Source organism: Haliaeetus albicilla, chromosome 1 (assembly GCF_947461875.1).
Source record: "Haliaeetus albicilla chromosome 1, bHalAlb1.1, whole genome shotgun sequence".
NCBI classification, from domain to species: Eukaryota; Metazoa; Chordata; class Aves; order Accipitriformes; family Accipitridae; genus Haliaeetus; species Haliaeetus albicilla.
In genome coordinates this window covers 19,407,295-19,426,533 of record NC_091483.1, presented here as the reverse complement: position 1 = coordinate 19,426,533, position 19,239 = coordinate 19,407,295, and the positions used below count along the sequence as shown (strand labels likewise).

At 40.4% G+C, this 19,239-nt stretch overlaps 1 pseudogene; it reads left to right on the top strand.

Annotated features, from left to right (window-relative positions):
* Window positions 1-19,239, top strand: part of LOC104324239 (glycerol-3-phosphate acyltransferase 3-like) — a 27,431-nt pseudogene extending 8,192 nt beyond the window's left edge.

Sequence of the window (19,239 nt, the reverse complement as noted above, 5' to 3'; positions counted from 1 at the left end):
GAGATATGCTTTCCCTGACTGGCTTCGTTTGGTATGCAACCATTCTGCTAGTCTATCCAAATCTTCCTTCTCACTGGTGACCATCCTGATTTGGGCCAGGTGGTCCACCTGCTGATTCTATTTCGCAGCTGGGGTTCTATCCCAAGCATGTCCCTTCACCCATCCCACCTTTAAAGATCGGGATCTCCCTATTGCTAGGAGATGTTGCCAGACCTCTGTCCTCCACACTTTTGCGTGACCTACTTCCCACTTACTAGATTCCCACTGACATATCCACTCTGTAGTACCCTTAAAGGTTGTGTAAGAGTCAGTATAGATGATGGTAGCACCATTCTCTATGGCCAGTAATAAAGCCCGTAGTTCTCCTACTTGTGCACTACCTTCACCCTCTTCGACTTTCTTCCCTGTACCAATCTCCAATGCCACTGCTTTATATTGCCATTTTGATCCCACTCGATGGGCAGATGCATCAATGAACCACACTCCTTGCATATCTGAGCCTGCCATGAATTCGGGTGCCTCCTCAATCGGAGAAGGTTTATACAGTTGACCCAGCAAGGTTGGGTCAGGGTTTACAGGTTGCTGTAGTTTGAACACCTTAGTCGGACCCTCCCTTAGTGGGAGCAATTGGCTTATTCCTTCTAGCTATGCTTACCATTTCCTAACTGTGGCCTTTTGGGTTACTCCCTCCGGAGGAGGTGACCCACTGAGGATTGAATTTAAGAGAGGGAAAGGACCCTGTACTCTAACATCCTGTGAGGTACGCAGCTTTTCAGCCTCTTTAACTGCTCTAGTGAGGGAAAGAGTCCCCTTCTCCCAATCTGAATATTTGCCTCTGTCTCTTGAAGCTTGCTGGATTCTGCACTACAGATGAGCATATATTCTCAGAAAGGCAGTGGGCTGGCATTTTGAAGGAGCAATCATGGAAGAAAATAGAGAGGGCTCTGGCATTGCAGAGGGCAATATTTTGTCTATCTGGACAATTTTGTTTGTGGTGTTAGTTTTGTTGCCTTCGATGTTTAGAGTGTCATTGGGGATTTCTCATTTCTATGTGAAAATTGTAATAAAAATGTTAGAGGTAAGTTGAGAATTGGATTAAAAAGGTATGTGTTTATTACAGGATGTGTTTAATAACAAATCTGTGTGTTTGATATAGATGCCATAAAAGTCAGCAGAAAAAAATTCCATTAACTTGGATGTGTTGTTCGCAGCTTTAACTTACGTGATAGTTCTTTTGAATGGTGTCTTTAATGATCTCTAGTTATGTGCTGGGTTATAGTCTGGTACCAGTTTGAGGTTTTCTTGGGTTAAAGTAGAGATTCCATGATTTATTGCTTCTAGTTCAAGCTGGTTAGAATACTTCATGCTATATTTGTGACAAGTCAAATATAAATAAAAAGACGTACTAGTTTATGGGGGTTGGTAACTAACAAGAACATGTATTTTAGATGTACATAAGTTTCAATGGTTTTATTTGGATTATTTTAATTACATGTTATTAATGAGTACTGTTCTAGGTAAGAATACTGACTGTATGTGTTTGCTTCTTCCACTTGTGAATCTGGGAGATCCAGCAGTCACAAGTTCTGCCGTACGAGACTTGAGGAATCCATGCGACCTTCTAAAAGTATAATTTTTCTAGAGATGAACAGCTCATGGCTAAGATCCCGATTCTGCTGATATCAATAAAAGTTTTCTGGGGCTTTTAATAAGCCAGAATTGCATTTAATTTTTCAGGTTTGACTTTTCACATCCATCAGTGGCCAAAAGTAGGTGCTGTGAATTCATCATATTGAACAGTGAAGCATTTCCATTTTCCACTAGATTAACTTTGTCTTTCTGGCATAAACCTGCTTTTCATTAATATACTTTCTTCTTGTGGCAGAGAACTTATTACTAATATTGTTACTATTGTTATTACTAAGCTGTTAGAGCCATCTATTTGTACAGTAGAACATGTCTGTAACAATGTGATATAGTTAATATAACCATCTTACCTTGCTAATTCCGTCTAATTTCTGTCTTCTGTTTCTCTCTCTCTCTTTTTTCTTTTTTTTTTAGTACTGATTAGGAGCTCTTGGGCAGGGACTGTCTTCAGCAGTATGAACATCATTTAGCATAGTGGACATGACCGCAAACTTTAGGGGTTATGTTTTTTTCAGATACTGATGTCAATGGGAAATGACTGCCTGCAGTGGCTATATGTAATATTGGCTTTTATATGTGATACTGTTTTTTTTTTATCAGCCAGTGGTATGCTAATTAAATTCTTATTGGTACCCTAAGAGGCTCGTGACACTTGTATGTGGAATTGATTTCATCAGGCTCTCTCATATCAGACACAAACCTGAGGAGGTCTTTGGACAGCTTTGCTGCTGTAGTTGGCAGACATTAAAACAATTTCTGAATTTTTTTTTCCCCTGTGCATTTCCCAACTTTGAAGGACATTTGACCCACTCAGTGGGTGCTTAATATAGGAAGGTACTTCTCTTTTGAAAAGCACGTTAAATGTTTTTCTTTCCACAGTTTTCGTAACAGGTTATGAGCATGACAATTTTGTGTTCACAAAGTGGAGGATTAATTTATCAAAAAAGAAGTAATTAAGTTAATGCAACCAGATATAGCCTTTTATGTCTAGTTCCCCATTGCCATGGCAGCTAATAACAGGAAGAGCACAGCTCCAGGTACTGAAGTTTGGGCTGGCTTGTTTTGTTCTTTAGTTGAAAGTTGTTCCCTAACTGTCCTGTGGGCAAAAAAAGAGTTTCCTCTGTTTTCATCTTATGATTAATTTCAGCTGTTTGCTTCGAAGTATTGTTCAAATGCTTCTCATTGTGCCAAAAGAGTAACTAAGAGCTGTCTTGGCGGGAAATGGGAGGAACAGAAGATGGAAGGAATGTTAGGTTCCCTTTGCTTGAGCTGTGGCTCACTTGGCTCTTCAGAAGTAAGGGTAGGGCTGGGAAATGCTGGATTAAAGCTTGTGCATGCAATTGCTGGGCCTCTTCTGGGAGTCCTGGGGCTCTATCAGCAAAATATGACTGAAATTGCTGCTTGGAATACAGTTAGCTTTAAAGCAGGCTTATGTACCCTACGTTCAAAAACGTGAACAACGTGACATTGATAGCCTACTGAAGTGTTGACTTGTTTCTAGCCGTGACATTTTGTACCTGAGATCTTGCTAACAGGATAACGCACAAAGACCATCCTTGGTTCCTGTTGCTAGCCTGAATGGTGAAATAGGATGCCTTACCAGATAGCTATGCTGAAAACACTAAGAGCAGATGCTTAGTCATGTATTAGCACAATACTGACTATGTTGCAGGAATATCAGCACTCTAGGAAGTACCAAACTGGTTGATGTTTCACCAAAAATCCAACCTTGAGCACTATGATTGGATTCTCCATTGTGTTGCATTTGATTTAGTCTGTTATGTAGACCAGCAAAATTAATATAAAAATTCTCACCTGAGAACAGTTTATATTTGCTTCTTAGAGCTTTAAATGACTACGCAAATTGGGAGGCAGAGAGAAAACATATTTTATTTTCCTCCATGTTTTGTCAATTTGAGAAAAATAAGAGTAGAGATTGAAATCAAGGACTTTAAAGTCAAAAGGTATTTTTTTCAAAGTTGTGTTTTCAAAGAAAGCATATCTGTAGCCCTTCCTGAATTTGCTGGGAGCTCTAGGTTTTTTAGGATAAAGCCCAAGTTTGCAGATCTATTACTAAGTAATGAGTAATGGTGGCATATGATGAGATAAGTAATTTTGATTTCCTGACTTCACTGAAGTGTTTTAGCAGTGTGAACAGTGACTGGAACAAATGGGCAAGATGTAATCTATGTATGGAAGGAATTCATACCCTTTGCTGCTTCTAAATTCAAGGAATTTAGATACTTGCTTTTTAGAAACAAAACAAACCTTTTTACAAAAGCGTGATTCAAGGTTTGAAAATTTTTGTGGGATTCCTTTTGTTTGTGGCTTTTTGGGGGTTTTTTTTTTGGTTTTCTTGTTTGGTGGTTTTTGGTGTGGTATTTTTTGGGGGGGGCGGGGGGGTTGGAGGCCATCTGGATAGTATAATAGTAAAAGATCTCCGAGGCAGTAATTTCTCAGTTGCATAACTGTTAGCCCATAATGGCTATTATTACCATTAATTTATCATTAAAATATTTCTAGAAATGATAAAGATTGATTTGGTTTGGTTTCTGATAGGGTTGTTCTTTCCCATGTGCTTGTAAGTTTTTATTTATGAGAAAATGTGTTTTCTCTAAGCTTTGTTTTTACTTGTCTGTAGTAGGGTTTGATGGAAATGACAATACTAGCAAAGCAGTGCTAGGGATGTTATTCCAGCTCTTTAGTGTTGTAGCTGCAAAAGAAAATGCATTTGCTAGAATGAAATCTACACCATGCTCTCACAGGCCTGTGGAGAGTCAAATAAACATGTTAAACAGCTGTAGCTCCATTTGCCAAGAATCTTCTGGAATTTTACAAGATCTGAGTTTCTGAATGAAATTGGAGTGGTGTTGTTTCTTGAGAAATACTCGCGTGTAGGAAAGACATCAGCCAGCTAATAATCGTGGATATTTTTTGAATTGATAGCTCACTTGTACGTTGAGGTAGCTAATATGCTGTAAACTCCCACTGGAGTGTGGGCAGATGTTGCAGACACTTAAGCTAGTGGAAGAAGCTCAGTGCTCTGCTTTCAAATATATCATTATCCTGAGCTAGCCACTGCATCAAAAAACGAAGAAATGATACGTGTGCTTTTATCCCAAACAAATGTTTGGGACCCTTCTCAACCTATTTCATCTGCCCTCACTAGAGCAGCCAGGAAATTTGTGACTGCTTTTCACCATCCAATTGTGGACAGTCACTTCTTGCACATTGTCCTGGTTTCAGCTGGGATAGAGTTAACTGTCTTCCTAGTAGCTGGTACAGTGCTATGTTTTGAGTTCAGTATGTGAAGAATGTTGATAACACTGATGTTTTCAGTTGTTGCTAAGTAGTGTTTAGACTAAAGTCAAGGATTTTTCAGTTTCTCCTGCCCAGCCAGCGAGAAAGCTGGAGGGGCACAAGAAGTTGGCACAGGACACAGCCAGAGCACCTGACCCAAACTGGCCAACAGGGTATTCCATACCATGTGACGTCCCATTTAGTATGGAACTGGGAAGTGGGGGCGGGGAAATTGCCACCTGGGGACTAGCTGGGTGTTGGTTGGCGGGTGGTGAGCAATTGCACAGCGCATCATTTGTACATTCCAATCCTTTTATTATTGCTGTTGTCATTTTATTAGTGTTATCATTATTAGTTTCTTCTTTTCTGTTCTATTAAACCGTTCTTATCTCAACCCACGAGTTTTACTTCTTTTCCCGATTTTCTCCCCCATCCCATTGGGTGGGGGGGTAGTGAGTGAGCGGCTGTGTGGTGCATAGTTGCTGGTTGGGGTTAAACCACGACAACATACTCTCAGACATGCAATATAATACACAGATCATTTGATCTGGGTTCTTGTTTGGGCTGTGAAAGGGGAAATGAAGCCAAACAGAAAGGACTGTTGGATGAAAAGGTCATAGGTGCTTGATCTTAGATGGTGATTTTTAGCTTGCACTAAAAACCTACTGACCTTCTCTTTGTAATTAATTGTATCAGAAGACTTTACATGGAGTAATTGCCCCAAGGCCTTTGTCACATATGAGAATGAAGCCAAGAAGAGGATTGAAAAAAGCCAGTGTAATGAGTGATTAGAAAAAGCTTTTGTGAGAACATGAGAGATGAGGTAGTAAAATATGGGAACGTAGACGAAGAGAGGCAAAAATGAATTATTACACAGTACAGAAAAATGGAGTACTGAACAACACACCGAGCTGTACTTAAAGTAAAAAGGGAGGAAAAACCAAAGGTAGTGAGATTTTAAAAAATGAACGTTCCATATTGTATAGCTTTTCATGTCACGTACTGTGAAGAAAGTAGTTAATATAATGAAGTATTAGGCACCCTTATTTTGTTCAGATGTAATTATATGAAGCCTCAAACAAATGGGCTGTTGGAGTTAAGCTGTCAAGTCTTCAGTCTTCCAGATGGGATCACGTGCTGGATGTTTGAACTCCTTGTGTTCTCATCACTTCAGAAATGGGAGGGAGGAAAGCACAGCACCTGAGTTCTCATTCAGTCAGCAAACTTAGCAATGAAGTTGATCCATTTAAAACTTAAATTCTATGTTAGTTGCAACATCTGTGTTTTTGTAAGGTATTTAATACATCCTTTCATTACTGTTTTGCAACAAAGACCAGCATGACAGCTCTGTCTCAATACTGTGCAAAACAAAGGTGATCACAAAGCCTTATTTCATATTTTAAAAACAAATTAAACATACAGATGCCACCAAATGCAGAAGAACATAGAAACTACTCTGCTGGGTCCATCCAGAGTTTGACCTAGACAGGTAGCCTGGCTTTGACAGTTGTCAACTCAATTGCCTGATGAAAAACCTAAGAGCTGGGTGATCGTATGGCTGTATTGTCAGGAATATCTTCCCAGCTGCTTGTTGCTTCAGCCTTCCATGCTGACTCCTGAGTTAGGAAAGTTTTGTGTCCCATGATGATTTTCATTCATGTTTTTATGTAACCGCTCCCATTTCAGTTAATCTCTGGCAATATGTCCTGGACAATGAACTCCACAACTTAACTATGTTTTGTGGAAATGTATTACCTTTTTCTTGCTCATACACCCTGCCCAACACTTTCATATGATGCTTCCCAGTTCTTGTATTAGAAAATAGATAACTGTTTCTTATGCACCAGCTCTGTCCAGACTTTGTTGACCTCTGTCCAGACTTTGTTGACCTCTGTCATACACTGTCTCAGCCAGCTCTTTTCCAAGTTAACAAGCCCTGTGTAACCATTTGCCTATTGAAAGCTCTTCCTCATCTGCCTTGTCCTCTGCCTTTGTAGCCTTGGCTGACTATTTAATTACAGGCTGCCACTTTTGTCCCACTGTTTCTCTGTGCTATGAGGCACTAGGTAATAGCCTGGCAGGACTTTATACTTTACTAGTCAACTTTATAAATTGTTTTGCTCATTTGAACTACTTAACTTTTTTGTGAGTCAGCTTGGTCAGTGATTATCGCCCTTTTTGTACCTGGGATTCAAAAGCCAGCCTCCTTGAGGTATTCCAAATCCCTCAAGACAGTATGAGCAAGCTCATTTCTGATGGTGCTTGACAATTGGCAAGTGCCTGTTCATGTAGGAGGACAGTGATGGGCAAGATAAGGGTGGGAGGCAGGAAAGCAGAGAGTAAGGCAAAGGGCTTTATTTGCCAAGCTAGGTGACACTTATTTTTTTTCCTCCCTCATGCCATATAACTATCCTAAAGGATATTGGGAAAGAGGTGAGGACCAGCAGTGCATTATAAAGAGGTTAGGTTTGCCACATGTCTGCCTTTACTCTCTTTTGCAACATTCTTGCTCCTGTGCTGTATATTCTTTCATTTCTCAGTGTGTGGACTGCTATTTTCATGACATCCCTGGGCTCCCCACTTCTGAATGACTCTCCATGTATTGCAAAAGATTGAGACAGATGATGTACCAGTTTAGGGAATAACTGGAAAGTAATAGACAAGGTGAAGGTCTGTATTTTTTTTCGCGGTATTATAACAGATGGTTTGCATGGAGTTTAAAATATCACATCACTGTCCATTCTGCTTTTTTCTTTTTTTGTTTCTTTCCTTTTAAGATGGCTGGTTAAAAAAAGTCAGCTAAGGGTAACTAAAATATCCTAACTATGCCATGATAAATTGTCCCTTTTTTGTTAGTGACTTAAACTTCAATAGCTACAGAAGGAGCTGGTAGAGAGAATGCAAAACTTAAGGATGGCAAAAAGCTAGTCAATGTTGCTAGCATTGTGGTGACTTAAATGGCTGTGCGTGTCAGTAAGAGGGAAATAAGCTGTTTAGCAAGAGTTTATCCTGAAGCAGAAGGATGTATCCTTATCCGTTGTAGGTGGGAAGCCTTAATAGGAGGTGAGGACCTAAGTTGAATGGGTCACTGATTCCTTAATAATGAGCAGACCCTAGATCCAAGCATCCTGTGTCCTTTGTTAGGGCAGGTATCTTGATGTAAATAAGGGTCATGAGAGCTATTATTTATACATCTATATATATGTATGATGAAAAAATTTTAAAAAATGAAAACTTCAAAAATTAAGCATATTGGTATATTTGATTTTGCTAATGGAGGAGTTTTATGTTGCTCTGCACAGGGAGGAGAAACTTGGTTTAGCTCAAAAAGGTAAAGACAGGGAAGGGTGAAAGCTCATTACCAAAACTACTACTTCCAAAATGCCATAGATATGAAACGGTCCCTCCTCTGTCTTCTTTTAATAAAAGCTGCATGAATGCCCTAAAGCTGAGGTAATCTCTTATTCTTTAAAATCCATTTCAGATCTATCTTTTTCTAGCATGTTTCTAATGTCAGTGATAGTATTTTGAATCATTCTGTTGTCTGAAGCTAACTGGGGAAGAGAGAGTTTTGGACCCATGGACCTCATAGACTCTCTTAGGTAGCTCAGTAATTTGTGGAGGTCTGGGGCGGGGGTTGTTTGTTTTTAAAAAAACAAACAAGCAAACAAAGAAACAAACAAAGCAACAAAAAGCCCCAGGAAAAAAACAACTGCCTGTGTCCTGAAAAGAAGTTTGAGCCAAACCATTTTTCCTGACGCTGGCAAAAGGTAATCTGTGTAACAGATGAAACAGGCATGTGGGACAGCATTCAGGCTGAATTTGAAAAATTAAAATCTAAGACCTGGCTTCAATAAAAGAGGCTCAGACAGTTCACCTAAGATGATTACAGAATGCCTGGAAATGACAAAATGAAAACCATCAACATCTACTTTTCTTGTTTTGGGAACAGTGGGCAACCCTGCAGATTGAGGAGGGAGTAAAAACACGGAAGGTGCTGGCACTTGAAAATTTAATCTCCACTGGTGAGATCTCTGAATGAAGGTGACGCAGCACTATTACTCTGAGACTAGAATCTGGTCTCAGCGTGACTTCAGCAGACATCACTGAGACTTGCTGTGTGGCCGTCCTATGAGGCGTAATTTTACAGGTAGGGAGCATGAATGTGTTGTCATTCTTCCTGCACAATGCTTCTGTGTTATGCTATGTATATCTCAGGGAAAAATCTAGACACTTTGAAGTTTCTTGGTAGTGAAGTGACCCTTAAATGAGAAGGGTTGGGGGAAGAGAGAAGGGTCTGAGAAAAAATACCAGAGGAAGGTGTTCGTTACAGCTGGGAAAAAGTAAAACTAATCAACAGCAGCAAGAACAGCAACTATACAAACACTGCCTCAATTTGAGTCAAGGCACCAGGAGGGGTCTGCAATCTTGGCAGTGCACTGTTGACATTTCTAGGTGTGTGTACATATGTTGTTTGGTAAATGACAATGAAGGAGGTGTTGTGCTCAAGGTTTTATTTGCAACTTACTCTGAATGCTTTTCTCCTTTCTTCAACAATTTAGTGGTGTTATATGGCAAAGGGTTAGAGAAATAACTTGTGGAACTAAATGCCAGTATGTAAATGAGGCATAACAATGTAATTATGGTGCTTGGAGTAGGAGGAGAGCTATTTCTAAAAAGCATCTGTATTTTACTCTTTTTGGAATCCATATTGTCCATTCCACTGTGTGGAAGGAAGATTCATTTCCTCATGCAGGGATCATCCAGAGAGAGGAAACCTCCATGGAAGAGGACATTGCTGACCAGTGCTGAGGACGCTTCAACCTTGCTGATGTTATGTACTTCTCCAAGAAGGGATGTGAGGCAGTTGCAGAAGATGAAGTGACCCAACGGGTCTCCTCTGAGGAGCTGGTGTCGGAATTCTCAGCAGAACCAATGCCAACTTGCACCATGTCAGCTGGCAACTGAGTGTTGTGTGGGTCATTGGGATCCTAATTCGGTATTGTCTACCGATGCCTTTTCGGTGAGCCAGACATAATTTGCTGGGATCAGTTCTTCATATTACTTTTTAGAAAAGATGTGAAATCATATGCTATTGACTAGTACAGAAAGGAGAACCTGGCATGACTTTGTTTTACAAGTTCATGTCCCAATTTCTCAGGTTGATGACTCAGGTTTGCGATTCCCAGGTCAGGATTAAGGTGAAATGGCACCAGGGATCCTTTAATTCACAAAACTCAATTTTTATTTGCTCACAAGAATTGGCATGCTCACCACCAAAATTGGTATGCTCACAACAAAAACTGGCATGAAACTATATCAGTAAACAGTGCAACATGTGCTAACCATACATCACCAAACATATACTACAGGGCTTGCTTATTTGGGGATCAGTTCAGGGAAGACAATAAGGAGACCCCTCCCATTGAGTCACAAGGTTCAGAGTGGACCCCCTTGCTTTCTAGACTCCTTCTCAGTGAGGAGCCTGGAGGCGGCTGAATCCACTCCTAGTCCCAGACTTGGTCAACAGTTTATGTCTAAAGGGATGAGGTGCAGGGATTATGGAAAAGGGAAAGAGAGAGAGAGAAAAGAGAAAGATGTCACCAGTTCTGGATCATTAGTAACTAATGATGTTTAATTCTCATGATTATATAGTAGCTTACTGCTTGGGGTGGAAATACATACTGAAATTTCTGGATACATTTTTAAAAATTAAATGATGGGTCCCTTTTGGCACTGAGAAATCTAACCTGCATTGAAGAACCCTAGCCACTAGCCATCCTCTTTGAACACGGTGGCTTCTTTACCATGTGATAGCTTCAGATCAAGGCGTGGTGCTTTTTGGAAGATAGGCTCCAGGCAGCACAAGGTTTTGTACTCAGTGCAGGATTGATTAAAAACATCCTCATATTATTCTGTTGGCCTTAACTGGTTTGTATTGCTAATTAGATGCTATTAATTGTAGAGGGAAGCATTGTGAAATGGATCAAAGGGTTAAATGAAAGATTTTCTTGCTTGCTCTTCCAGTTTTGCTTTTTAGCATTTAATTAAGATTATTTTACTTTGTAGTGTCTGCTTGGCTGTTTTCAGGATCCTCTTGCTGGTCTTGGCCACTACCGTAGTAGAACAGTTTCCAAATGACAGGTAGGAGTTTGCTGAAGGCTCTTTCATTTCCTTTTTATTTCTTTAAGGATTTGAATTAGTAGGTTGGAATATAAATCTGCTCGAGTCTGGAGGATTAATGTGAACTATCAGGGAGTGATTTTTTTTTTTCTCTACTGTAAACTCATAGAGCACTATGAGAGAGTATGGCAATGGCATCTGAAAGTGGACATGCAAGGTAAGCCAGATGATAGATACTGATGGAAGCATGTCTTAGAGTGGAAAATAAAGAGTGTGCTCTACTTGAGTCAAAATAGGCCAAGTAAATCATGTGTCCTGAGCAATTCCGTATTAATACTGAGATGGTTATGTCCTGTCAGTGCAAAAAAGCCTCAAACATGATTCACCAGCAAAAAAAATTATATTTAATTAATATTAATGAATGAGTCAATAGCAGCTGCTTCCAGAGAAAATCGATAAAACAAAACCCTGACTATTACCTTCTCTGCTTGGAATCTGGTGGTTTAGAATAGGGTACAGCAGAAGAATGCACCAAGAATATCTTTGATACCCGATAAGCTCCTCCTGCATGGCATTGTTAGTGCAACTGAATCTTCTTAGTATGGTCTTTGTAATAACAGCTATTGGGAGTAATGTCAAGAGTTGATATTACATTGTTCTATGAGTGACTACACAGAACTGGAAATGTATCTATGGCTCCATTTATTTTAGAGTTAAATGCTGGCTGAGCAACCAGGTTCAGATGATATGTGCCACATTAGGTGTCCGATGTCTGTGTGGTCTTGTTCATTTCCACAACAGGTGAGTGGTGCTACCCTGCTCTCATTGGTTTGGTGTTGATTTCTTACAGTATTCAGTGTCTCAAGTTTCAGAGCGAGATTCTTATTCCATTATGGCACAGAGACTATGATGGTGCAATTTGATCCAAGAGGCTGTTTAGATCATCTAGACTCCGTCAAGATGTTGGCATGCCCTACTGTGTTTTCTGTTGTGTATTGGCAGTGTATGTGAAGGTGGAGTAGTACTGTGTTCTTGATTAAATATACATTTAGATATTTTTCTCAATGTTTGCCATGGACATGTGATAATCATACGCAAGAACATCACCATAAAATGTTCAACTGTTCTATTAGCCAATTTGTTTGGTAACTAGTTCTTCACAATCTCTCCTAAAGTAAGTTATGGACGGTATTTCAGTAAGTTTTTGTAATATCTTGCTTGCTTACTGGTGGAGATTTATGTAATGGAGGTTTCTGAATTTTTGTGTGTGTGTGTGTGCTTTAGAAAACAAGCAAAATCATGCTGTAGTGTCTTTGCTTTTAGAGTTTTAGTGTCCAAGTAGTCTTTGATATATACCTCTATGAATGGTAATGTCTGCAGCTAAAATGCCTACTCCAGTGAAGACTAGTATTCTCAGCTGGAAGGAAATTGGTTTTGGTGAAATGCCAAAACTACTGAAATGTGAAGGGACTCTTGAAAGTATGAGGAAAGATGACTTACCTGCTGTAATATACTGCGAGAAGTTTTAACTTGTATCATAGTAATATTAGTATTTTAAAATGTTTTGTGGTGTTCTACTTTCTGCGGATCTGCAGATGAGCTGTGTGCCTGAAATGCTTTTGTCACTGAAAGTCTCAGTCGTGGATGTATGCTCACTGGATGGGTGACCTGTTGGGGCCTGTAGTCTGGAGAATAAACATTAAGTAATTACCTTTATGGTTGTCACTGCAGGGAAAACAGACCGCAGGAAGGAAGCATCTGTGTAGCCAACCACGCATCTCCATTAGATGTTCTAATCCTGGCCAGTGATGGATGCTATTCCTTGGTATGAACAAGGGAGTTGGTAAATATTGGTAATGTTGAGATGCCCATAGATGTAGTGTTGGGTAAGAGGATAAACTTACTGGTAGAAAAAGTGGGATTTGATAGCATTCAAACTCGTGTTTAGGACTGCAGAATAATAGACACAGGCAGGTGTGTGCACACTTTTGATCAAGAGGATTGGTATCATTTGTGAATGAGCTTAAAACCAGATGTGTCTGTGTTCAGAATTGTTGTGGTTTAACCCCAGCCAGCAACTATGCACCACGCAGCCGCTCACTCACTACCCCCCCACCCAGTGGGATGGGGGAGAAAATCGGGAAAAGAAGCAAAACCCGTGGGTTGAGATAAGAATGGTTTAATAGAACAGAAAAGAAGAAACTAATAATGATAACACTAATAAAATGACAACAGCAATAATAAAAGGATTGGAACGTACAAATGATGCACCGTGCAATTGCTCACCACCCGCCGACCAACACCCAGCTAGTCCCCGAGCAGCGATTCCCCACCCCCACTCCCCAGTTCCTAAACTAGATGGAACGTCACATGGTATGGAATACCCTGTTGGCCAGTTTGGGTCAGGTGCCCTGGCTGTGTCCTGTGCCAACTTCTTGTGCCCCTCCAGCTTTCTCGCTGGCTGGGCAGGAGAAACTGAAAAATCCTTGACTTTAGTCTAAACACTACTGAGCAACAACTGAAAACATCAGTGTTACCAACATTCTTCACATACTGAACTCAAAACATAGCACTGTACCAGCTGCTAGGAAGACAGTTAACTCTATCCCAGCTGTAACCAGGACAAGAATGTTATCATTTAAGTGTGGGTGTCTATTTACATAGTAACCAGTTTCTTTTGGGCTTGCAGGTTGGCCAAGCACACGGAAGGCTTTTGGGGCTTATTCAAAAATCTTGCATGCAAACCAGTCAGCATGTTTTTTTTGAATGCTCAGAAATGAAAGACCGTCATCTGGTAAGGAAAAAGTAAGGTAGTGAGGTGTTTGCTTAATTGTCCTTCAGGTCTAGTAATTGTGAGGTCCAAGTGTGGGTTGAGACTGTTCTCACTCTGCATCTCTGGTGGGCAGCTGTAGGTTGTCGTCAGTGTAAGGTTTGGAACTGCTCCATCAATGAAGGTGCAGGGTGTAGCAATCATCTACTGAACTTTTGATCATTTGCCCTGTAACCTCTGGGAACTTCCGCATTGCCACAATGACCCTGCCTGCCACAGGCAGGAGCCTGTTCATTCAGTTTTGAGGCTGATGATTCAGGGATGTCAGGACAGAAATCGGAGTTCTGTCAGCACATCTGCTTCCCAGATCATGCCTTCCGCTGGTACAGTTTTCATCGGCACCAAGCATCAAAGCTGGTTATATCTGTTGTGAGTGCAGGATAAAGGGACGCTGATAGTAGGGAAAAAAAAAAAAATTACCAAGGTACCACCTAGCTGCTAGAAGCTGAAAGAGCGTCCTGGAGAAGTGTCCTGTTTGCTTAATGCCTATAGTGCTCTCCAGGCCTGCAGTATTGATTCCTGGCAGAGGCAGCATGTTGGACTTTAGGGACATGAACAGGATTGACTCAGTATGGCAGTTCTTATATTCTCAGGTGTTTACAGAGACTGTTCTTAGTCATCCTAAATCTTCATGAAATAGGGTGCAATGCAGCTAACATTAAGTAAGTGTCTATGACAGTTTGTCCTTAGAAAAATGGAGAAGGTCCCCCCATGCTGGATCATTCTCTCCTTTTTTTGATATCTGATGTTTTGTTTTTGTTCTTTAATGCAGACTGGAGAGGAACTGCATGCTCTTGAATCATAGGAAAGACAAGTGTCTCATGAAACAACAGATTTTGTGTGTCAGTAATCTGCTTAGTGGTAATACATTTGTTTTTAAGTGATACAGCAAATGTAATAAAATAGTGGCCTATCTCTTAACTAGGTGTGGAGAATCATTAGATACATATAAAAATGATATTATGAACCTAGAAGGCATGAAAACTTGAAATATGGAAGATACTTCAGTCAAAAGTTTGACTGTGTTCATAGCTGGAACCTGCCAAAGATAAATGGGAAGTGATTTTTACATGATTCAAGTACCACTGTTCTCTGGCTTTGTGTTAATTGGGTTAATATGGTGAAATAAAACTGTATACCGATTTGTAGAAAACCTACTTTTGCAATTAGCAAGAGATAACCTCTGAGATGAAGGCCTGAAACTAGCACATATCCTGGCTGAGGCTACTGACTGGCAAAGGGCAATTGGGCAAGTGCTTTTCTTGTCCTATGTAAGAGGTAATGGATGTTTAGATTCTTGGCCGAATACAAATATGAGTCTTCTATGAAAGTGAAGTATACACTGAAGTTTTATTTTCTCTCCACAGAATTAGAGAACACATTGCAGATAAGAACATTGCAAATTACCCATTTTAATTTTCCTGGAAGGTAGGAAACAACTATATTGATTTTATTGCTCTTCTCACTTCTTGCCACTGAGTGCAGTTTATTATACCCAGTCTTTACAAGTGAGGTGTTTGTTTTTACTCTGTAGAATTAATTAGCTCTTGTGAGATATTAAAAGTCAGATTCTAATATTTTACAACAGTTTTATGACAGTCTGTTTGCTTTAGCATATAGCATAATGGAAGAGAGAACAGGCTCTGGGATTGCTTCAGAACTATAGCTTACTTTCTCCCTTAGCAGCTTAAGTCTCCTTAAGACAGTTTAGGATCCATTTGGTGAAACTTTTCTTAGAGTGGATTAAACTCTTCATCTGTTTTAATTCTGGCCGGGTACCTGAATAAACAACACATCAGTAATGATGTTTGAGAAGGGAAGCTTTGAGGTAGGAGGGACCATCCGTCCAGTAGCAATCAAGGTAATGTATCTGCAGTTTTCCAAATGTGGAAGGATTATTTCCAGAAGCTTCTCATGTCAGAGAAGCTATTCATGTGTAAACCTTAAAAAGAGGTTTGTTCTGTGTGAATAAGGTACTGAATAAGCCCTGAGAAAATGGAATCTTTTTGTGGTGCACACTGTCTTGCAGTTCAGTACAGTATGGGCAGTGTTTCACTGAGTGTCTTTACAACTGGTTAGGAGCAACCTGAAAAGCACAGTTCGCAATTGCTATGCTGTGTGTTCAGTCCTGCCTGCTCTTTCTGTCCTAGGGATCCTGGCTCCTGTGTGCTCTGGGGATAAAGGCACTTTTCTTGGCACTGCCAAAGCTTTCTGAGTAGCTTTCGCCAAGTCACCCTAGCTCTAGATATGTTAGTTACTTTTTCTGGAACTATAATGTTGCCTGATCTTACGGAAGTTAAAACTGGTGTGAGCGTTTTCAAGGAAACCTTTGTAGTCAGCACATCCGTAGATGACAAGTCTTTACATTTTGAGTAGATCTATCTGATTATAGTAGAGATGTCACAGTTTGGGGTCCTGCATTGATTGTAAAGGTTAACTGTTATAAACTTCTAATAAATGTTGAAATGTGGAGCTTTACTCTGAATTTACTGCTGCTTTTAGGAGGTGTGATTAGATTTGACCCTGATTTAACAAGTTGAACTGTGACTTTGTGGCCAAAAAAAGAGCAGCTTACGTGATTTAAACTAAAGTAGCAGATCATGCCCTTTCACTTATTCTCCTTGTCTTCCAGTATGACCCCTGCTTTGAAGATGTTTTCTGGAACAGCACAAAATATTCCATGATGACCTAAATTTTAACATGATGACCAGCTGGGCTATTGTCTATAATGTGTGGTACCTGCCACCAATGGTCAAAGAGGTATTTGCGCTTTCATGTTTTGCAAATGCTCATAAAACATTGTCTGGGAGGAAGTCTGTGTTACTGCGCACGGCGTGTTGCCATTACGTTTGTGAATCTTTATTGACAACTTAATGGACAAAGGCCAGAAAGCAATACTGTAACCTCAAAATTAATTGAGCATGGATTTATGTGGGTTAGTTATCTTCAAGTAAGAACTACACTTGCAGAGGTTCAGACATTTCTGCACCATGTTCCCTGTCGTTCCCAAACAGCTTCTTTACTTGGGTGCAGCTGCCTTGCTTTCCTCTGGTCCCGGAGACTAGAAGAGATGTTAAAATGCGGTTTTATGCTGCAGGATTCCTGCCTCTCAGCCTGGCACCGACCTCCATTTTTTACTCCAGAAGGGATATATAGATTTAGTCCTTCTCTTCACTCCATACTGGGGTGCTTCTGCCTTCTGTGTCCCCCCTTTACCTCCATCTGCACAGCTTCCACCCACCTCCTTTCTCAGCCCTGCAAAATATCCAGCTAATCCTGTGCCCAGCAGCTTTACCCCACAACTTGGCACAGCCTTTCAGCCCACTGCCCCTGGATACTGACCTGACGCTGGCAAAGTAGTTGAGGCCTTTGCTCCAGCAATGCCCCAGTTTGGTACTGCCTACCCCAGTCTTTGCTCAGCTCTAGTCTTGGCAGGGAAGCTGCTGTAGTGTGTGTATCTTTAGTCCTCTGCAGTTCAGGCAGTCTTCTTTGAACTCACAATAATTCACTGATCCTAAATACACCAGGCCCCAATCCTGCTCAAGGGACCCCATCTCCTCCAAGGTGATCCTGTCAGTGTGTTCCCAGCCTCAGACTGATACTGAAGTACTGGGAGCAGATGCATCCCCTGCTCTGGCCAGACCTGTGGCCTCATGCTGCATGTTGTCTGAGATTGCCCCAGAAACCACAGAGCCTCCCACATAGTTCTTTTTGGCACTGAATGGTGGCAAATGGGGCAGCATTCCCCAGGACCAGCAGGAACTGCCCTGCAGGTCACATTTGGCTTGTAGGCCTGGCATAAACCCAAGTGCCTGCTGTCTGACAAAAAGTACGTCTTTAAGTGAGACATGGAGAAAATGTTTAAGTTCTAAAGCAAATCATTCATATATTTTTTTCAGGAAGAGGAAGATGCTGTTCACTTTGCCAACAGAGTCAAGGCTGTCATTGCTGCTTGGGGAGGAATGTCTGTGCTTCCTTGGTGAGAAGCAGCACCTCTGAGGTTGAGTTTAAAGCATGTTTAGGTGTTCTGTATTCTGAGACATTAACCTGGAATCTTTTAAAACTTCCTCCAGATCTGCTTTGCTTGGGTTGTAGTCCATCACCCTTACTGACTCTGAGTCAGAAAATACTACTTTATTCCTTGGACAGTTCTACTAGAATAAATAGACTAATATAGTATAAAAAGAGAAATGGAGCTGACAGGTGGATCTAGCCAGCAGGTATTATTTGGTGAAAATAAATTATTTGCCTGTTAAATGCTGGATTAAAGGAAAGGCATTACTTGTGTTGTGTGGTAAGTCTTGGCAGTACAGATCATTTAGCATTGTATTGCAAAAGCCAGCATTTAGGGTGAAAACTACTTTGACTATGTAGTCTAAATATTGTAATGTTTTTCTCCCTTGACCCTGAAGTGAGCTCAACGCTGTTTCTCTTCTGTATCTTTCAGGGATGGGGGACTGAAAAGGAAAAAGATCAAAGAGTCTTTCAAGGAAGAGCAACAGAATAAATATTGCCAGATAGTAATAGAAAGTGGAACTGTGGGAAATGGAAATGTTTGTTAAATGGTATTTATTTTATCTCATTTTTCCATGATGTATCTCCACCAGAAAATGGGCTATTTTTTATACTAAACCCAACATATTTTCCTTCTGTCCCTGTAAGATATTTTGCATATGACACAGCAGGGAAACTATAAAGAGATAGTATTTTTTATTAAATAAGGATATAATTTTATAAATAGGAAGATTTACAATATGCTAGTAAAATTCTCTCTGATGTTAAGTGAGAAGAATCTGCAATAAAAATACTTAGGCTCATTAAAGCACTGGTTTTTTAAATCTTTGAGTTACCCTGAGGACTTAAATGGTAACTTCTTAACTCATAATAAGACAATTCTGTACTCCTAGCCTCTGTCAATGACTTGGACTAGCAGTTTTCCTGTGAGCCACAGTCACTGTGTTGCTGTAGAGATAGATCTGATGTCAGCAGACATTAAGCAGTTCACCAAAATACATTTTCCAAATTGCAAGTTGGAGAGGAAGTGTTGGATGTCAGAGGGAAAGCGGCAGTTGCTGACTTTCCTCTCCATGTCAGAAGACCAAGGACGGCAACATAGGAAGTTTTCCAGGGTCCCACTGACAAACAGCAGAACAGTGTCAAGGGCACCACATCCCTGATGCCTGAGCATGTGATGCTGGGATAAATTAGTTACAGCCAAGGACAATGTCATAGAAAAACATATCGTATTTTTAAATTATGTTGTGTCTTCTGATTTTGCTATATCCCTTCCTGTGTCTGTTTGAATGCATTACACAAATTAAAGAAAACCTATGACATGA